The sequence below is a fragment of the Pseudopipra pipra genome, chromosome 15 (assembly GCF_036250125.1).
Source record: "Pseudopipra pipra isolate bDixPip1 chromosome 15, bDixPip1.hap1, whole genome shotgun sequence".
Taxonomy (NCBI): Eukaryota; Metazoa; Chordata; class Aves; order Passeriformes; family Pipridae; genus Pseudopipra; species Pseudopipra pipra.
The window spans coordinates 15,634,724-15,655,597 of NC_087563.1; the positions used below are offsets into that span (position 1 = coordinate 15,634,724).

The 20,874-nt window shown below is 40.9% G+C and overlaps 1 protein-coding gene across 1 annotated transcript in view; it reads right to left on the reverse strand.

Moving 5' to 3' along the window:
• Positions 1 to 20,874, reverse strand: part of SPOCK1 (SPARC (osteonectin), cwcv and kazal like domains proteoglycan 1) — a 265,809-nt gene that overhangs the window by 56,650 nt on the left and 188,285 nt on the right. The window lies entirely within an intron of this gene.

Genomic DNA, 20,874 nt, shown 5'->3' on the forward strand with positions numbered 1-20,874 from the left:
TGATTGTAAAACTTCAGTTTCTGTTGCAAATGCCACTGTTTTTATTATTACAGATAACAAACAACAGCTACTTCCTATGCATTGTTTTACACAGCACTTCTACATGTGCCTCATAAGGGGCTGTTATCATTCCCTGGCATCTGCAGCATAGAAAGTTGAAACAATTTCTTCCAGATCCCCTAAGAGATGGGTGGCAAAGCTGGGGAGAAAATACAAACCTCCAGAATCCCAAGTGTTTCCTATGCTGCATCATGGTGTGAAATCATGTCCTCTGCTACCACCACTGATTTATTCCTTTGGTCTTTTGAGGAGCTGGGAGCTCTCAACTTCCACTGCAAGCAATGGACTTGGTCTGAATAACACCCACAAAGAGATCCCAGCCCTCAAAATAGAGGGAACTGAAGGAAAGCAGCTCATCAGCTGATGAGACTGGTCCTTCAGGGTGTCAGCTTCTCAGAACAGGGAGGAAATTTTAAATGAGTCCTATAAATGGCTACAGATTACCTTAAGAGTTACCAGTACCCTTCCTAAAAATAGCCATCCATCGTGCAACCAACCCCAGAAATATGCCAAAATTGTAGAACTGAAGAGTGAAGATTAAACCACGAGTAGTACAGTGTAATTCTTTGTATCTGCATATTGTTACTTAGAATCATTACTCCTGAATTCAGTTCCATTTTTCACCTTCTTCAAGCACTGCTTTTACCAGGTCAGAATCTGAGGGCTTTTAATGCACAGGGGCGTGTTCCCGTGGCTCCCAGGCTGGTGTTCCTCCCCACAGGGAGTGCCTCCCATCAGGGAAAATGGGAATGCTGGGCTATAAAATCCCTTTGATAAGCCTGAGTTCTATTATGGATTGATTCTATGATTCATCTAAAAGCAGGCCAACACATCCACAGCGTGACACGGTGAGTTTTGACTCGTGCAGCTCTTCTGGAGGCTGAAGGACACACATCCTGAGACCATGGCATGGCTACAGAAGATGCAGGGGGCAACCAGAGCTCGCTGAGCAGCAGCCACTGCTGAAAACCACAGCATCACCCTCTGTTATTTCGGTAAAGTGGAGGCCAAGAGAACAGAGCAGGACGTTGTTACAAGATAAACACCTCCTGCTTTAAAAGGACTGCAAATATCTCAGCTTTGCCTCTGTTTGTTTTTTGTTAGAAGGGCTCATCTGTGCCCAAGCTTTAATCTGGCAGCAGGAGACCATTATCCTGTGCCTACATCCCATCCTTTTGACATTATCTCCCAGCCATTCTCAGCTTCAATGCACTGAGGTGATTCTGTGCTCTCTCTGATGTTCTGCCCTTCTGATTTAGGAAATGCACGGCCACACACAGACGTGGGCAAGCTTAACCTGCATTTTACACTAAGTTCTTGCAAGGCTGAAGGGAACATATTTACTTATTTGTCATCTGTTTGCTCCACAAATACACTTTGCACAGAGCACAAAGGCAAGAGAAAGCACATCAGAAGGAAAGGAGAACACTCCCCGAGTGCAGTCCTGAAGGCAACAACTTTGCAGCATATTCTGATAGTCAATGAGAGCACGGGCATAAATCTTCCTCCTGCAGCTGGAGTTGATCATTTAATCCCTTACAGAACATCAATTACTTACATATTTTATTATGCATAATAAATGTAAATTATGTATCTAAGCATTGGAAATTATACTTCAAATACCACCTTTAAGATGGCACAGCCTGTTTCAAGCCCATTATTATGTGTGGTTAAGAAAGAAAGAGTTTTATACTTAGAAACAGCAAGGCAAGTCTTTCCTCAGCTTTCCATATATGATTGATAAAAATGACAACCAAAAAGGTAAAAATAAACCAAAAAAAGGAACTGCTTAAAAGGGCTCTATTAACTGAGGGCAAGGAGAAGAGCTAAATTTGAAGACTGTAATGGTACAGTCACATAGGAGTAAGTGTACACAGGTGATTAACCACATCACATTCCCACCACACTTGTTTGAGATGTTTGATGTTGGGGATTGAAGATTAATTTTAAATATGAAGAAAATTTTAAATATTAAATTAGGATAACACTGATTATTTTTCAACACTCAGTGACTGTATATAACTGTTTATTCCTTCCCTTATGAAAAACATGGAGATACTTGCTTTCCATGGGATGGTGTGCTTACTCACTGTAATAACCTACATGAGTAGCTCAACTTTGGATTTAATGACATTGCCTAAGTGATGTTCAGAGGCAGAGAGGCCACAGAGATGTCTTGTGGAGCAATAATGACATTTTTTGGAGTATTCTGCCACTGGATCTACACTCTGCAAGGAGCCTGCTGGCTTTCTCCAGACCATGGACAACAAAGTGATACACAGTACATGGACAAAGAGTAAATGAAGGAATGATCCAAACTATCAGTCTTTCACACCACAGGGACATTACATATTTCACAGACAGGAGTCACAAAGCCTCTTGCAGTGATTGCACACAGGACTCACTGGGAGCTGCCCCCAGTTTGGGGCTGGTCCCTCTGATTTCAGGGATTGCTGGTAGGATTGGATGTGCCTTGTGCTGAGCTGCTCTAGTAGAGCTCCCGGGGTCTTTGCAAGCTTTGTATTTGTCTGCTGCCTCCCCAGTGTGTGAACTGCATTTGTTTACTCTGAACCCCAAGGCCCACATAAACATCTCCAAACTATTTTACTGCAAATGGAAAAGCAGCTCTGTTATTTGTTGCTAAATGTATATGGAGATCAATAAAATATATGAGGGGAGAAATGGTTGAACATATTCATGGAAAATTCATAAATTAATTTATTCAACTAAGATGGGGGAAATTACTGCAGAGTGTGTTTTGGTTAAAGTGTTCCCCTGAGAATCCACTACTCGTATAATGATTCCCTCTTTATTGTCAGTGAATCTACAGCAATGTGTTTTGCATAAGCATTCACATTTGAGGGAGAAAGGAAATAGCTACATAAAATTTATTCCCAGCTATTTTATTCTTGTCTGTTAGTCTCCAGCCTGCAGTCCCTGCTAGAGGAGAATCTAGATATTTTTTTAATGATGTAATAAAACAGTGAATCTCTGCCTTTATACTGGCTTTCAGCATTTGGCAGCCAGGTTTAGATCTAACCTGCAGGTAATATTGTTGAATAAGGTGCTGTGATCTTTCATGTAAGGGTGTCTATTCGGCTGGGGAATGTTTTTGTGGACAGGTTTGTTCAGCCCAGTACATTAATGCCTTGAAGAGCTTTGCATCCTGACACAAGAAACTCATGTATTTGCCTAAAATGCAGCCAAGTTCAGCAGCATGTCCTGGCCCTGACAGCACCAGGATACCCTGAGCTGGAAGTGACTCACAAGGATCATTGAAGACCAGCTCCTGATTGATTCATGATTCAAAAATCTACAATTGAAAATTTCTTGTAGTTGCACCAACTGGGGAGAAAGTGTTAAGTTTCAAACTTCTTGTGCTTCTGCCATTAACTGAATGTGAATTAAACAGGGGAGGACATGGGAATTAGCAGATGATACACTTGGCAAAGATAAATATGAAGTCTCTTTTGAGAAAGAATGAAATTTTAAATGGGAGGTTAAATTTTATAGTGTATTAATTAAAATGTATGTTAAAGCCCTGAAATATTATATCATATTAATAGCAGTGGCTCTAAACCTCTGTTGTTGAACAGTGCTCTTGCCTGGAGGACACTGCATTTTTAGCACCCTACAGCTTTTTATGTTTTCACCAAGGAAGATTTCAGGGCAGTGTTTGTTTTATGGTGCATCTTTTGTTCACTCACAATATGTCTCTTCCAAACTACACATACAAATAACAAAAGCTCATTATTTTCCACCTTATCTTTTACCCAGTACCTGCCACAGGCAGAAGCTCAAACTTCCTGAAATTACAGCATGTATATATTTTTAGTCCAGAGTTTCTTGATATCAGTAGCTTTTTTGTACCTATCTGTCCTAGCAGATAATTAGAATCCATTGGAATTCAGACACCTCTTTGAGAGGGGCTGTTTGTTTACAAGCTTTAGAGCAGTGCTTGCCAGTGCTTCCATAGCAAGGAGTCTTATCACTATTTTCTTTATAAGCTGCTTCTTCGTGGATTTTTTTAAATTGTCACAATAAAAGGAAAAGTTCAGTATCTTTTCTCCAAATCCCAAAAGAAATGTCATATGGTGCACTCCCATTGCACCCTGCTGGACACACACACAAAGCTTTAATGGGGATTCTCCAAACTTTTCAGGCTCTTAAAACCTGAAATCCAGAAAACAGTTTATTCCACCACTGGTATGCATGCATGCAAAAAAAAAATAATTAAAAAAATATCATCTGTTTTCTATTAGAACAGCTACAAGGAGAGCATACAGCACTTAATCTTTGCAATAAAAGCTGTACATAGATAACTTGAAATCCTTGAGCTCTAATTAGGAGCTTTGTTCTCCTTCTGAGAATACAGAGCTGCTGCTGATATTAATAGGAGTTATGCATGCATACCAGTGGTGGAATAAACTCTAATTAACACAACCAATCTATTGTGTAAATACAGATTGAGACCTTTTTAAAACGTGTGCTAGCTCTGGCTTTGAAGCAGATGTTATAGCTGATGGGCTCAGAAATTCCCCTTTCTGCAAGGAATGACATGAAGGACCTTGTCATGTCTCAGGTAAACAACAAATATTTGAGAAGGTCTCATTGCAAACTGAGCTGACAGGCTGCTGGTTCATAATCTAGAAAAAAGGACAGCTTCCAGGTGGAGGGGCAGGAGGAGAGAGAGCCAGGTTGCAAGGCACTGATATTAAATAGGCTGAACAGATTTATGCAGCCAAATGCAGTAACACCAAAAGGTCTCACACAGCAAAGCTCCAAGGACCAGAAATTGCTCCACACTCCCCAGCTCTGCCCTCTGCAGTCCTGCAGCTCTAATGAGGGAGGGCTGGAAGACTTTGCCCTCGGGGTAAAATCACCACAGAACAGAAGGGAAGTGTGAGACCCAGGAAATCTTTAAATATCAGGATAAATCAGCACGTCAGTAACGTTGTCAACTGCAGGTGCTCCAAGCACACTGCTCGGGTGCTTAAAATGAGGACTGTCAATTTGAAGACTTTAAAATTTAACACAATTTTTTTAAAATTTAATTTAAAAAATTTCAGCTGCATTTTTTGTAAGATCCCAGCCATATCTAATCAGTCATTTAAATGTTTTTGACTATTACAGCATAAGTTTAAACAACCAACTACCATCTCCAGAGCAACTGGAAAACCAGGAGGTTCATCTTCCAAGAAGAAATAATCGATTCCTGGGCTTCAGAAAACAACAGACTGAGTTGCAAGAGGCAGCAACCATGCAATTCAGGATGGCATTAATTGCATATTTAGTGGCTCTGCATTATAATTAGAACTGTGCACACCTCCCTAAAATTAGGCTTCAACTTCTCAGCAGAACAGAAGGGGATCCTTCTTTTCATCAGGCAAAGACAAAGAGTTGTTTTAGAAAACAGGGAGCCTGATTGCTCAGTAGAGGGTCAGCTCTGCCCCAAAGCACAGTCCATGAGTTTATAAACAAATAAATACTTCATAAGACAAATATTTAAGACTTCATAAATAAATAAACAAGAACCGTTTCCCAAACTACCCGACAGCTGCAGAGTTAGGAGGGTGATTGCTTGTAGGCACCTTGAGCCATCTCAGGGTTTGAGTGGCAGGGCTGCAAACCAAGCAAATTATCGTGTACTTGTGCTGCTCCAAACTGCCCTCACAGACAGACCAGAATCAGCTCATTTGGGGATTTCTGGAGAGACCCACCGAAGGACAAAATTCCGTTTTCATACAAACCAAACCGCCCCGAGAAACAAGTGGCAACCAGCTCAATGTGAAGCAGGAAATTAAAAAAAAAAATACATTTAATTGCATTAGCTGGATGATGTGGCATATAAGGACACTACACTGGGTAGGGAGGTGGAGGATATTCAAGGGACCATTTACTAATGCAATGTGACAATGAAAACAAATGGTTCCCATTCTATGAGCAAACAAGAAAAGAGTTTCAGGCACCAAAATCTAGTGTGTTATACAGAATTGAATTTGTGTTTGCAAGTCATTTCGATGCCAGTTCTGGAAACACCCAGGCCCAGGTTTGTGTGGGGTCATAGCTCAGCTGGTTTATCATCTTGTAAGAAATTCAGGTCCTCACCAAACCTGCCAGGTCTGGAATATGACACAGAAGAGCCAATTCGTAAGTTGAAACATTTGTGCAATGCTGATTTCAACTTTTCTTTCACTGGCTGATGAGACCAAGAGGAGTTAAACGGGAAATTAAAACAAGTTTTAGTCGGGAATATTTGCAGGATCAGAATCCAAATGCAAACCTAGGCAAGCAATGCTGGCTTATTGAAATATATATATATATAGTGGCTTATAACCCATATTCTATATTCACGCTCAAAAGCTTTTCCTATTGCTAAATGTTTACTCCCTTGCCCTCCTGCAGGATTTCCATGACAGCTCACTCGTGATGACCATTTTCTACCTGCACACAGGAGTTTTTGCTTTCCAGTACACTACTCTGCCACACCTCAAGACATGGACTTTAAAAATCACTTGCCTGCTGCATTTGTTTTCTTTCACTTCTAGATTCCTACTGTATTGCTTTTGTCTCTATGAAATCATTTCCTATCCCTAAATCTTCATAATTATGAGCTGAGAGTTCATTGCTAATAGCACTATTCAAAGTGGAACAAAACTACTGTTTTTTTTAATTTTTTTTTTTTTTTTTTATTTTTAATAGACCAAAGCCATCTTAGTTGAGAAGTAAAGAAAATCCCAGAAAAACAATTGGAGACTTGGAACGATCGATGCTGCTTAAAATGTATTTACCATGTAATTGAGATGCATTCTCATTCTGCAGCCATTTACTACTGATCACATGAGAATGATGATTTGTCACTTTTATTTGCTTCAAATTACTAAAGGCAATTTAATTTCTCTCTTGGAGACAACGCATCAGATAACATGAACATAATCAAGAGGTAACGATCTGAGGCTCTGTGCACACACAGATACTCCCTTCACCAGCTAAACAACATATGGCAGAGGGAAGACAACCCAAGACATTCAGATCCCCAAGCACAGGGTTTCCACCCAGTCAATAACATTCTAAGCAGAGCATGTGACTATCCCAGTCTGGATTTCAGCTGAGGCAATGCTCCATCTACACAGTCATTCCCACATCCATCTGCCCATACCTGGACAAAAAGCATCAGCTTTTTGTGACCACTATAAAGGGTAGGCATGTACCCTGCAGCTTTTTAGGGCAATTGGTATGATGGTAATATCCTGGCAGCCCAAAAATCTCTCAACCAACTCTCCCCACCAGTCAGTAACTGCAAGGTGCTTACTATTGTATTTGCAGTTATTTTGAGGTGTCTGATGCCTCTGACAGTTTACCAGGGATGGGATTGTGACCACTGTGGCCGTATGGGCTGAGAACAGCTCAACCCTCTCTCTGAGGTTTGTATGTTTACAAATCAAAGAAAAGTTGCTACTACATCCCTTTCACCCCTGGAAACACTGGTGAACTAGTCTGTTGAATTTGTTCTATGCTGCCTATTCCTCCTTTAGCAACCCTGGCACAAATAAGAAGCAACACTAAAACTGGAGTGTCATGTTGCCCAGAGAAGCTGTGGCTGCCCCATCCTTGTTCAAGAACAGGCTGGATGGTGCTCTGAGCAACCTGGTCCAGTAAAAGGTGTCCCTGCCCACGGAGGAGGGGTTGGAATGAGATGTTCTCTAAATTCCCTTCCAACCTAAACCATTTCATGATTCTATGTTCTTAAAACTCACTGCATTTTTATTTCCAGAGTCAATAAAAAATGGTGCTGGGGAAAAGGACAGAGATACAGTTAAAGAGCACCCTGGCTTGTTTGACAACTTGGTGGTGTAGTAAGCAGCAATCTCATTAGTTCGCTTGTGCTACCAGTCATAGGCCAAACACACCATCAAGTCCTGGAGTCCCTCTGGAAAATTGGAAATGTGAGTTTTTCCAGCATGTGTGCTTGGTTTTCAAATGTATCATCATTTTCTAACCAAACTCGGTCTTTGCACGTGAGAGGTGAAGGTCAGTCTGACTTTTTCTGTTCCCAAATAACAACTTATTCCCTGATAATAAATGTCAGGAGGCCAATCCTCTTCTCCAGAATAGTTATCCCATCCTTTCTCATCACATCTGTTAACTAGTTCACAATAGGTTTGCTCAGATTTTACTGACCACGTTGTGGTCCCAGCAGTGTTCATTCCTCATTGTTGATGTATGAAATGTATCAAGCAAACTTTCAGATCTCAGGGAGAGTTTGTCTCTGTTGTTTACAGACAGAACAACTCTGAAGTGTAAGTACAATTATAAAACACACAGCATCCTGCAGGGCCACAGCTCTGGCTGCTTTCAGAACAGCAACAAGATTGAAGTGCTAAGAATGCCAGCTTATTTTTTTTTTTAATTGAGTTCTCAGAATTTCTATTTTGTGAAGAATAAATCAAAACAAAAGCCAAGCTGAAGCCTCGATGCTAAGAAGCCTGAAACAAAACATTTGACAGCAAAGAAGCTTTAGGAATGTCTTTTGGAGCATAGCAACCAAGGGAGGGTAAGCAGGCTAAAGCTTTGAAGTCTCTGATTTCTAAAGAAGACAATAGAAGCAACAAGAAATTTAAAAAAAAAAAAAAGGAAAAATCCATACCCCAGGCCTAGTTCAATGCTCACTGAATGGACTGGCTGTGAAAGACACCCATACAAAGAAAGCAGAATTAGTCTGTTTGCTCAGAAATCAAGTAAGCACAGCTAATCCTTTTGCAGTGTTATCCTGTTTTGGCCTTTAATAAATCTGCTTCAAATTAAAGATGTACCCAGGCCAAGAAACACCCCCTTTGATGTTTTAAATGGCTCAAACAAGCTGTTTGTTAGGAAAAGCTCAAAATATGAACTCTGAAAAAAAAAGAAAAACCAAATCCTTCTTCTGTGCCAAGGGGCTGGCACCTCGCAGGAAGGTCAGAGCATTTAAGGTCACAACTGTCCAGCACCTCAAGAATTGGTGCATCTTGTGCCCATGCATTAAGGGAAGAGATCCTGAAATACAAGTCTCTTACAAAGTTAGTTGCCCAAGAGCAGCTGATCCCCTTGTTTTACAACCATTGCATTACATCATTAAGATACTGGAATAAGGAATTTTACATTTGAACTGAATGCAGGCATGCAGCTTGGAACAAGGTAACTAAATTACTGCAAATGATATTTGTATTAAGGCTTGTATAATTAGCTGTGAGTTGGCATAATAAACTCTACAATTTTCTTGTTTCCTCTTCCCATCAAGAACACAACTTTCAACGCTTGAATTGCATCAGGCAATTCATGATGTAAACAACTGAGTTTTCTCCTATTTTAACCTTGGCTGCAGAAGGAAGGACTTTAAAAATAAAACTGGCTTTACATACAAAATGTACAACAGGCCAGCTGAACTCCCAACAAGAGTAATCAGGTTGTCCTCAGTGCAGGAGTGGATATAATTGATGGGATTTTAAGTTCCGACCGTCACATGCCAATTTGTTTGATTTGGCAGCCACAACTGTGATTCTAATCAAGTTAGAAAGGCAGCCCTGTGATTACCATCATCAAGATTGGTAGCTTTCCCAAAAGGAACCAATACTGTGTTTGCAATCCTGACTGATTGCTGACTTCCCTTCAAAGGGTGTGTTTTTGCTCAGAAGCATCCACAGCACAGGGCAGATCTGCAGTCACAGACAGCTCAAGGACAGAAAACTACCCAAACTTTGTTGCTTTATGCTTTGATCATCCCCTTCCATGGAAATTGTTGTAGCTTTAGAGGGAGGCATAAAAACTTCCTGGAATTTTCTATAAGCTAAATAAACATGCAGATTCTGCAGGTGTCGAGTGCAAGGGAGACAAATGTTCCACTGTCCTGTGCCCCTTCTCAGTCCTCTGAGGGACTGGACTGGCTAAACAGGGGCAGTGATGGGAGACAGTCACGGCCATAAACCAGCCCCTCTCCTCAGGATGTGACCACGAGATTTGCCTTCAGTTCCACTGTTCCCTCTGTCACTCTCAGCCACGTGACCTTGATCCTACAGAACCTCAACCAGGCAGATGCACAATTTTCCCTTCAAAGAAAGACCTGCCTCAAACACTTTTTGGCAAAATAATTCGGCCCAGTGGGCACCCACCTTGAAACTTGACAGAGTACTGAGTATTCACTGTTTCATTCCCTACAGAACAACCAAATCCCTCTGTTTAAGACAAGCCAAATTACAAAGTACTCTGGTTCCTTGTTTTCATCTCTGCATTATTTCCCTTCTTGATGCCTTCTGAATTCTCATTAACCTTTCTGTCAAGATTGCATTAAACATGCCCTGTTAATTCACCATGTTCTTTGAGAAGTCTGACATGGAGATGACAAATGCTTATCTAAAAAAAAAACCCCTCTAGTTTAACCCTCTAGTTTAATGAAGTGCATAACAAGAAACACAAAATTCTAGTTTGCAACACAGGTTTTATTTCAGCTTTGCTACTTCAGTGAGTTCAGAATGTCTGAATAGCTTCAGCATCTGTCCTTAAGGGAGTAGAAGAAAAGGTCAGGGACTTTGAAGAAATCTTCAAGAACCTCCTCCAAAGTCAAGCATTTTTGTTATTCTAATATGATATTCTATGGCATACACATCTCCCAAATAAAAACCCTTTACAATTAACAGACACTACTCTTACCATAGGCCAGGGCACTAAATTTCTCCAAAAAAGTTTATAACTTTGTGGGTATTTCTAATGAGAAGTTGATGCAATCTTGGTGCAACACAAGGTAAGGAATAAACATTTGTATTCCAGTAGGTTTTGCAGAGGAATATTGTATGTTCTGTAAACACATATTAATCCTTAAAAAAAAAATCCCAAAGCAGTTTAATTGACTAGTATGATTAACTGCCTGATGTACTACATCTATCCTATTAAATATTTTTTGAAAAAATATTCAGTAAGACAATTATGCAATGAAATTACCATTTATGTGGCTCCTTTCATCCACAAAGGAGTAAAAATCCTATGTATTTATAAAGGTATAAATACAAACCACTGCTCAAGAGCAGCCAGTTCTGCAGCAGGAAATATCAAATGCTCTGCACCAGCACACAATATAACACAAAAGGAGAAGTGTTATTTAAATCCAGAGAGATGACAACACCCAATTAACCAGATAAGAGTACAAAACCTGCACTCAAATACAGAGTTTTCTTTCAGACTTTTGTTTCCCAGCTCCTAAAAATTCAGTCCTCTATAGAGTGACTTTAACCCTCCTTAAAAACAGCTTTGCTTTTCTTACACACTTTCCTTGACCAGGAAAACCAGTTCACAGACCCTGTGTCAGATGCCCACAGACTTCTGTCAGAATCCACTGCTTGCTTAAAAATATAAGTCAACAAACATGGCAACATTTCCCCAGAAACTCATTGGTTCAAGCCACCAAACTGGTTCTTGGCAAGTCTCACACTTGGACCTGGATTGACTGACCATGGCATGGAGTGGCACCAGGACTGGCAACAAAACTGTTGTCTCTTAGCAAAAGGAAACAAATTATTTCAAGCTGGAAAAGCCCATGAGGCATAAATTCTGTGAAATGCCCCCTAACCCTTGCAGCTGAATTGTTACAGGATTATTAGAAAAGTAAAAGAATTTTTTCACTTGTTTCTGCCAGCAGTTGCACATAATGAGGCACATCAACTGGTCAAAATTCCTCAGGTTTTCTCCATTTAACACACCAACTTAAAATTCAACAAGTTTACAGTAAGAAAACATAAAGCAGAACTGCAGAATGTGTCATATGGTCTGAACATCAGCAAAATTACTAAATAGTGAGGCTAATATATTCCCAGTCTCCAGCTGCTCACTGAGCAGATGAAGTTTGTGGCATAAATCTTATTTGTCAGTATAAACTCATCAAGGAGGAGCAAAGCTTATTAACAAAACTTAAATGTTATCTCCCAAAGAACTCTTAGACTCCAGAAGATTAAAAATCTTTTCCTGCCATGACATGTACAATGACCTCATAAATATTTACAGACCCTCTGTCACTGGAAAATGCCATCTATTCCTGCTTCTGTGTAATATTACACAGTAAAACAGAGCAAAACAGAATACAAGGACATTCCTGCTGGTTTACCATAGAAGGCTAAATAAAACTGCAGTTTGAAGTCATATTTACATGCTTCAGAAGTCCACGAAAAATGTTTGGAGAAAGCATTTCTACTTTTGAAGGGGAGTCAGCCCATTAGGCCAAGATTTTTTTCCTGAAATATAAATAGCTCAAGAACCAAAAGATTTAGCTAGATAATAAATCAGTATTTTTCACATTGTATCATTCAGTCAGTTATATACCATTGATATTTGAACCACTTTAATCAGGGGTTTATCAGAGATTTATTTAAACTCCCTTTGAAAAAGCTATTTCCTAGAATAACAAACAGCAAAGCTCTCATGTCTAGTACTGTACATTTTGTTGACCAGTTCTTTTATTCATTAGTACATGCACTTATCCCCCATCCACAGGAATGTTCCATTTGTTCCAAATGCCTGAGCTCAAAGCTGGTCACAACTGGTTGTGATGCTCCAGACAAAACCTCCCTGTCCCCCCTCACAGGTCTGGGACATTCCTGCCTGTCCTTAAAAGAACTCAGAAATGACATTTCTAAATGGCAATCCATCACCCATCCTGCAGACTGTGATAGTACTGTCAATTCCTACTGAGGCTTCACTAAATTTGAAGCCAGACAACTGCTTTTTTGGTACCAGTTTCTCAAACGCTTCCATATCGAGCCTTGAAACCAGAAGAAAAGCTTGCAACAGAAGAAAAGCTGTGTGTGCCTTCTGCCTCAGCACCTGAGCTGTCCAGAGGATGCCACCTCTGAAATGTGAGGGCTTGAGGCAGCTTTGCCCAAGTCCTGCTTTTACAACTGTAAGTCCCAGCACAGAATCAGCCCCTGCTCAGAGGAGAGGCTGGAAAATTGGGTCCTAGAGGCAGCACTGGCTGAGTACTGCCAATGCCTTGGACAGACACTCCAGCCTTACCTTTCTCATCCCTCTGGGAAAGGGTCTAATCCCCTGAAGAACCACTAAAAGTGAGGGCAATCCAACTGATGACTACTGCAGTTCATTTGCCACAACTGATGCCCACAGTGACTGATAACAAGTGCACAAATGAGGTTTGATCTGCTCAACCTGCAGGCATTTAATGCCTTAAACAGACACTGAGCTGTCAGGTTGGGTATCTACACGACTGCCAAACTTCAGACTCCTCCTCTTGGTCTCGAAGCCCTCCTTGTCTCTCCTTTGAGCTGGTGCTAGAAGGGCCAACTTCAGCATTTGAAGTGATATTTTTCTCTTGAACATTATGGAGACTGAGTATTTTGACAGGTGAACATGGCTGAAGACAGAAGCATAAATTGACCTATTTTAGCTTTTCACAATCAATGGGGTGCACATATACACACACTAAAACATTAACTGTATTAAAATGTTGAAAATAATGTAAACTCTTTAATTGCCAGTATTTGGTACACTGGCTGAAGGGGCTATGAGAAGACTATCTGAAATAAAGAGTTACTGTGTTGCTTAAAAGCAATATATAATTAATGACTGTAGAGTTCATCTTTGTAGCACCCACTCCTTTGCCCTGGAGAGCCTGGTAGGGGTCTGAGCCCTCACTTCTATGGGGAAGCATTTAAAAATTAGTGAGTACTGGCCTCCATCCCTCAGGAAAGGTATCAGTCCCTTTTCATTCCAATCACAGCTTGAACAGCCAGATGGATAAAGCCTCATTGCCCTGACACATTCTCCTGGTGCCTCCGTTGTCTCAGCTCAGCAGGGAAGGTTCCCCTCATCAAGGTGCTGAGAAGGAGACATGATCAGGATCATTTGGTTTAAAAATGAGATGAGAGTGGGTGAACTGTGCTGTCAGAGTGATGCTGAGGGATGACAGCAGTGTGCAGAAGGCAACCACAGCCCTGTGCATGGGATGGCCAAGCAAATCCACCCCCTGAGCAATGCACAGGCTGAGGGCTGCAAACTGAGCGACTGATTTGCACAACTCTCCAGGTAGAAAAAACCTTTAATTTAAGAAAGTTTAGATTGTCACAATTGCCCGTGACAAGAGTGCCTGTCTAGCAAGGCCTTGAGCCTGAATTTTGGGCTAGAACTGTGCTCTAGTCAAGACCTTAAAAACATTTCCAATACAGGCTGTCACCAGCACTACATTTCCTTGTCACTCTCTACGTGTGACTGATTTGCCAAGATCAAGACTAAATTCATGATCAGCAGCAAGGGCACCCAACATGAATTATAAAACTGCCTTTCCTTCCTTGGCCTCTTAGAAAATGCTTTCCCTGCATTCATTGTTGCTTTTTATATCCTGTTTGTAATGGTCCATGACTGCTCGGCTCAGCCCACCATCTCCTCCCTGCTCCCAAAACCAAGATGATGCTCAGCAAGGAGGAGGCATTTGGCTATTAAATATAAAATCTGTATTATAAAGTGTACTGACAGCACAGCAAAGTGCCTTGTGCCCTGAGATGAAATGGAAATGGAGGTGGGGGTAGAAGTGGAGATGATTTTTTGAAGTTAATTTAGCACTGAGGAAGGTGGCTGGTTGCTTGGTGCAGCTCTGAGGAGGCTGGGGCAGTGCCTGGCCAGAGACTTCATCTGCAGAGACAGAAGAGCTCCTCCTTGAAAATAAGGAGGGGAAAGAAGGCCCAAAAATCAAGGGGACCAGATGATTAGAGGAAAGAAGGAATAGGAAAAGATCTTTCCTTTCTCGTCATCTTCCCAAAATCACAGATGCAGAGATGAAACTAAAGACAAACCATGCATCCAGATGCACCTGCAAAGTCAGAGGATCAGCTTTTAAAATTTCTCACCATGGAGCTGAGCAGCAGCAGGGAAATGACTGTTGATACAGAGCAAACACAGGGCTTGGAGCATCAGGTATTGGGAAGTGGCCAACGATTTTCTCCCAAACCCAGGATACAGCCCAAAGCCAGAGTTGTAAAATGAGGGAGCCAGAGAAGAACAATGCAGAGGAAAACCCAGACAGTGCTCCCAGCTCTCACAGTGACAGATGATGTCTTGAGCCTATTAACAAAGCAATAAATCCCACAGAGGGATCTGCCACCCTTAAAGCACAGTGTATGCTTAGGCTTGAGAATTTTTGCCCAAGGGAAGAAAATCCTGGAGTTTCAGTGTCAGCTTACACCCCAGAATCTCTTCCAAAGGTATCTGTAAGTGGGTCACTCAATTTACTGGTGAACTGCAAGATATAATACTCAAGTTGCCAATGTCTTCTCTGAAGAAGAATTAGATGGTAACATTTTAGACAGTGCTGAGCTGGGTTTCACTCACCACATCACTCTGGACATAACCACTGGTAATGAAGAGAGCTTTTGCCTAAGTCCTTTCACAGAAGTTTACAAGCTTCAGTGCAGTTATTTGAAAGTCACCAGGCTTACCCCAAACTTTCACGTTCTGTGCTGTGTGTGGGCTCACTCTCCCACAGATGACATTGAAAAGTTTATGATACTGCATCAAAAAAACACTAATTAAAAAGGCTTCCCATTAAAGAAAATGGAAATCATGACAAAAACTAGATTTAAAGTCAGATTTAGTGATTGACTAAAGGAGAAGAAAAAAACCCCAATTTTGCAGTAACTGTCTACTTACAGAAAAGTTAAAGTACTAAAAAACCAGAATGAATGAGAAGATTTAAGCTTGAAACACCAGGAAACTGTTGCTGACCATCACTCAAATATTGTGTTGCATCAGCCTGTGTGGTTGTTCCATAAGGGGATACTTGAAGAATTCTTCTCACGCGACTTTTCCAACCAACACAATCACAATTCTTTAGTCACAGATTAGCTTGGGTGTTGCTCAAAATGACCTCCTGCTGCTTTGCAGTTATGATTTAGGTCTGAAAACTGTTCTAATGTATGGAATCAACAAAGAGAAGAAAAGGAGCTGAAATTTAGATAATAATGCCAAATTTATCACCACAGAAGAAATATGATTCACACTCCCCTGTAAATCTACAATAGCTGCAATTCAGGAAGGAAGGGTGAAAAACTATCACCTTATCTAAAACCATGTATTATTCATATTTTATTATTGTAGCTATCAAACAAAGCTGACTAAAAGAACCTGACAAACTTCTTTTCAAACTATATTTCACCATTTTTGAGCAAATCTGTGGCAAATTCCCTTGGGATCACAGCACTGCCGTCATAGCAGTGCACTGGGCACTTTTGGAGTCTCAGTTTTGGGCCTTTGTGCCCCTAAAATCCCGAGCATCTTTCCTGCTAATTGCACAGAGCTAATTGAACAACAGCAAGAGAACAACTCTGGTTATTATGTTTTTTAGATGTTGTGAGCCTCTAGCTGTTTGCTGCAGGTTATATTCAGATATGTCTTCTACCTAATCCTAAACTCCAGTTACAGCCATCAATTTATATATTATTCATTTTATTAATCTAATATTTATCTAATAATTCACTTCATTTGACAGCAAAAGCTATCTGTGTATGGCCACATGAGGCTCATAACATTCTTGCTTCACAAATGCATTCGGAATTAATCTTTACCTGCCTTATTTCCTGTTTTCATTTCCCAAGGAACAGCTCCTTTTTCTTTTTATAGACTCTATATGGTCCTAAGAAATAGCAAAGTGAACACATAACAGCTAACTGCCCTCAACCTGCAGCTCATATCTTCTGGCAGCAGTAGGAACACTTAGAGCTGCAAGACTGGATTCAATACCCCCTGTAAGTAAAATTACAGCTGAAAAGAAAGTACACAAACAGCTCTGAAGACTGAAGTGTCCCCACCTGACCCCTGTGTTACACACCAGCATCTACACAATAGCTTCAGCAAAAGCACTGATATCCTTTCAAAACTGAACAAAACTTGCATGTGAAGGCCCAAAATGTTGGTTGTGCCTTCCCCTGGGGATGGGTGCAGAGCCCCACCCCACCTCTGATGCCAAGATGAAATGGGAATTCCAGGTGAACTGCCTTAGGGTAAGCAAAAGGTATCTCAAAATGCACGTCAGAGGGCCTGCAGGTGATGTCACTGAGTCTGGAATTACAGGATCAGGCACATCACATAAGTGTTCAAACTAAATGCAACAAGATTTAGAACATGCTTTTAGGTTTAAGGAAAAGTGCAGTCTTTAAATTAGTGCTCTAGGATTTACTGGCTTAAAAGGAAAGACCTTAAGGCCTCCCATCAAAGAGTTATATAACTCAAAAGGGTTTTCCTTGCTCAGTGTTGCTTGTGCAAGATAATTTAAGCAATAAAACATGCTTCTGGCACTAACCCTCCTGTACAGGCTCTGATGGCAGATCTCAGATTTGAAAATAGAGGTCTCCATACAGGCTGGCACTCCTCTCCCATCTCCCTACAGGGGCTTTGGCTGGTTATTTCTACAGTCTATTCTTTTTTTTTTTTTTTCAACTGAAAGATTTTTGTTACCAGCCTCAGCAGAATTTGGTCACAATGTGCATCTAATGGTCCCAGGTTCAGGGTCCAGCTCAAACCAGACTAAACTCCAGCCTAGCACAGCACATCAACTGAGCCAGCCTTTCATTTCAGCCTCCCAGCAATTTAAATTGGCTACATCTGATCTGTAAATGGCCTCAATCTTCAAGCTTCACACTGTATGTTACAGCATTTAGCTCCCTGGGTGGCACGTGCCCCTGACAAATCTCTCCTGAGAATGTTAAACACAGACTTTAAAACTGGAATTTCTAGCAAGTAGCTTTTCCTTTGTGTGAAAGGCAAGGGTAGCCTGAAATTACTTGAAATTCTGAAGTTGAGAGGAAAAAAAGTCCATTAACAAGTGGAAGCCTTTATCTATAGGAGGCTTTTAGAATTTTATCTAATCTAATTGGTGTTTAATAAGACAGGTTTTTTCAAACAGTGCATCCGCAATCCCCGGTAAGAACCCCCGTGAATGAAGTTAATTATTTTGTACTTTCTGCAGACTTCAATTTTATATCTTTAGATATTCTGCTTGAAATGTGTAGATAGTCCTGGTGTTGCTTTTGCCCAGTAACGATGTCACTTCCACAGATAATTAATCCCATTGATTAATTCGATTCGTTGCTCTTAGAGGGGCAGCTAAAAGAAGTAATAACAACTTATGCCATTTTTATTTGTGATCTTCCATTTGCAACTCTAATAGAGTCAGGTCAAAATCAAAAAAAGTTGTCCACAAAAGCCAAGAACTTGCTCTTGATTATGACCTGGGTCAAGAAGTCTTACAAGTTGCTGTTTATGCACTGAATCTTACCCAAAGGGTAGAAGTGCAGTATACCTAATGTCACATCAAAACATGACTAGAGGTTGGAGGACTCCATTGGTTTGACAGGCAAAATAAGTGATTATACACTTACTTGAGGTTTAAAACATTCAGGGACACAGGCAGTTTTAACATTTTCTTTCAATATTCTATTTATTTCACTGGGGGTTCATCTCACTCCCATTGGCTATAAATATGTAAAAATCACCTCCATCTTTGGATATACCCTTCCACCAAAGCACTTGGCACCTGCACCCCCTCCAATTCAACAGAAACAGGTTTTTACAGACATTGTGCTGTGTCATCCTAAGCCAGGGAGGTGTGAGCAAGAGGTGCTTTATCATGTGTGGGAGAAGGACAGCTACTGACTAAAAAAAGCCAGATTCCACCCCTCCAGTTAGCTGGGACTAATCTAACACTGCAGTTAGCCCAGCTAGAGCACAGAAAATAGAACAAACAAAAGGTTCACTGGAAGCCAAACAGTACATGGTGGCAGCAAAACGCATTACATGAAGTGATTACGTGTCTGCACAAAGAGAAATTCTACGTCTCTACACAAAATATTAAGACTGCAGGCCAATTTGCAAGAGCCATGTGGTGCACAGCTGCAGACAGACATGCCAGAATAGGATGAGAATATTTCCCCTGCTGATTGAGCCCCATCAGCAGCTTCAGTTCACCCCCAAGAGCTCGAGGGGTGGATATAATCAACAGGAGACACAATCCAACAGGGAGGATTTGTGCTGTGCCATGTTCTGCCCCAGGACATGAGAACTATTTGCAGAGGTCCTGCAGGGTGAACTCTGCCAGGCTGAGCAGAACCCCACATTAGAGCTGGATCCTACAAACATTTTCCTGTCTTTTTTTTTCCCTTACACAGGAATTGGAAGAGACAGCTTGAATAACAGTGTCACCTCCCCTCTGAGAGCCCCTGCCTTTCTATTAATAATTTCTTACATTTTTGAGCTCGTTCTCATCATGCAATGCAAATGAACACAGTCCACCACCATCCCTGTTCAACCACTGAAGTTTTTAAAGGCTCTTTACCCTGCCTGTGTTGCCTGAAGAAACTTTTCTTTAAAAGACATTTTGGTCCTCACTCCCCCTCATATCACTCACTTTTAAAAACTTGGATTTTTTTTTTACCTGACAATGCAGGTTACCAAGAGCCTTTTGATATGTCAGCTCTATCAATCTGCAGAAATTCATACAGAGATCTCATAGTCAGCACTACTGAAATCTAAACTAGGAAACTTCCCTTTCTCCTTTATTTCCCTACCTTTTCATTAAGATCTGCTGCAAGAAGAAGTGAGTACAGCCAGCTAGACCCAAAGTGACCTACTTCACATTCTTTTCCCAATTTGAAAAGGTGACAACAGTGAAGGCAAAACTTGCATTAAATATCTGCCACTGTCATATACATTGAACAAAACATACACCTTTTTCTCCTAGGGGGAAAAAAGTAAATGTATATTTGCTTTTATTAGGACTACACTGCAGCAAACTAGAAGGATCACAGTCAAAGCTACATGATTCTTTCTCCTTACATACTTATTTCTATACATAAGACATTCAAATGGGTAAAATAAGAGTATACATCATTGGAGAACAGTCCAAAGTATATGGAAACAAAAATTAACAGGTATAACTACATGTATTTTAAACTTCTTTGCTCTCCTCTATTTGTGATGAAAACTGAAGGGAATGCAACTAAGTGAGCTCTCTGTTTCTGTTTTCTGTAGCGTTATCTCGGGCAAGAAAACCCTCAGTGAATCAAAAAACTCCACTTGTATCCCCTAATTGCCAGTGACTGGGCACAGACCCAGTTTGTTTGAGGTTTTCTGCAAACAGCAAAACAAAGTCCAATTTCTCTGTGAGTTCATGTTTCCTACCTCTTCCCATCCCACTATAATATCTCAGCATTCTCCTTTCTCCTTCCCAGAGATTCTCCCCTAAGGCCACCAGTTCCAAACCACCTCCTGCTCCCTCTGCAATGCTCCCAGGACCTCTCCACAACCCAGACTCCCTCCTGCCATTCCCTTTGCCTGGAGGAAGACTTTGAAGCAGAGGACCTGGAGGTATAGGGAGGGGGAAATGGAGAAGAGGACATGAAGAGGCCTTGAAAGGAAAAGACAAAGTCACCTAGAAATGGTCCAATCCTTAAAATACTACCAAAAGGTGACTTGGATGACTCCATGTTCTGAAGATTTGGAGCACTCTGTCCCACCTCCACCACCTTATATTACCAAAAAATCTCCAAAACAAAACAAAAAGCCACACATAAACACAAAACCCCAAACCTCACACCACTGTTTATCTCCACAGGAAGAACTATCAACATGCAAGTTATCACTGAGCAGGCTCTCAGCTCACTTCCAGCCCAGGGTACAGATATTTTGAGGACCTAAACACATTGCTCTCTGAATTTTGCCTCACATTCAGTGCAAGTTCAGAACACTGATTTTGATGAAAACTCCACGAGCTCAGACTGACATTACTGTATAAAA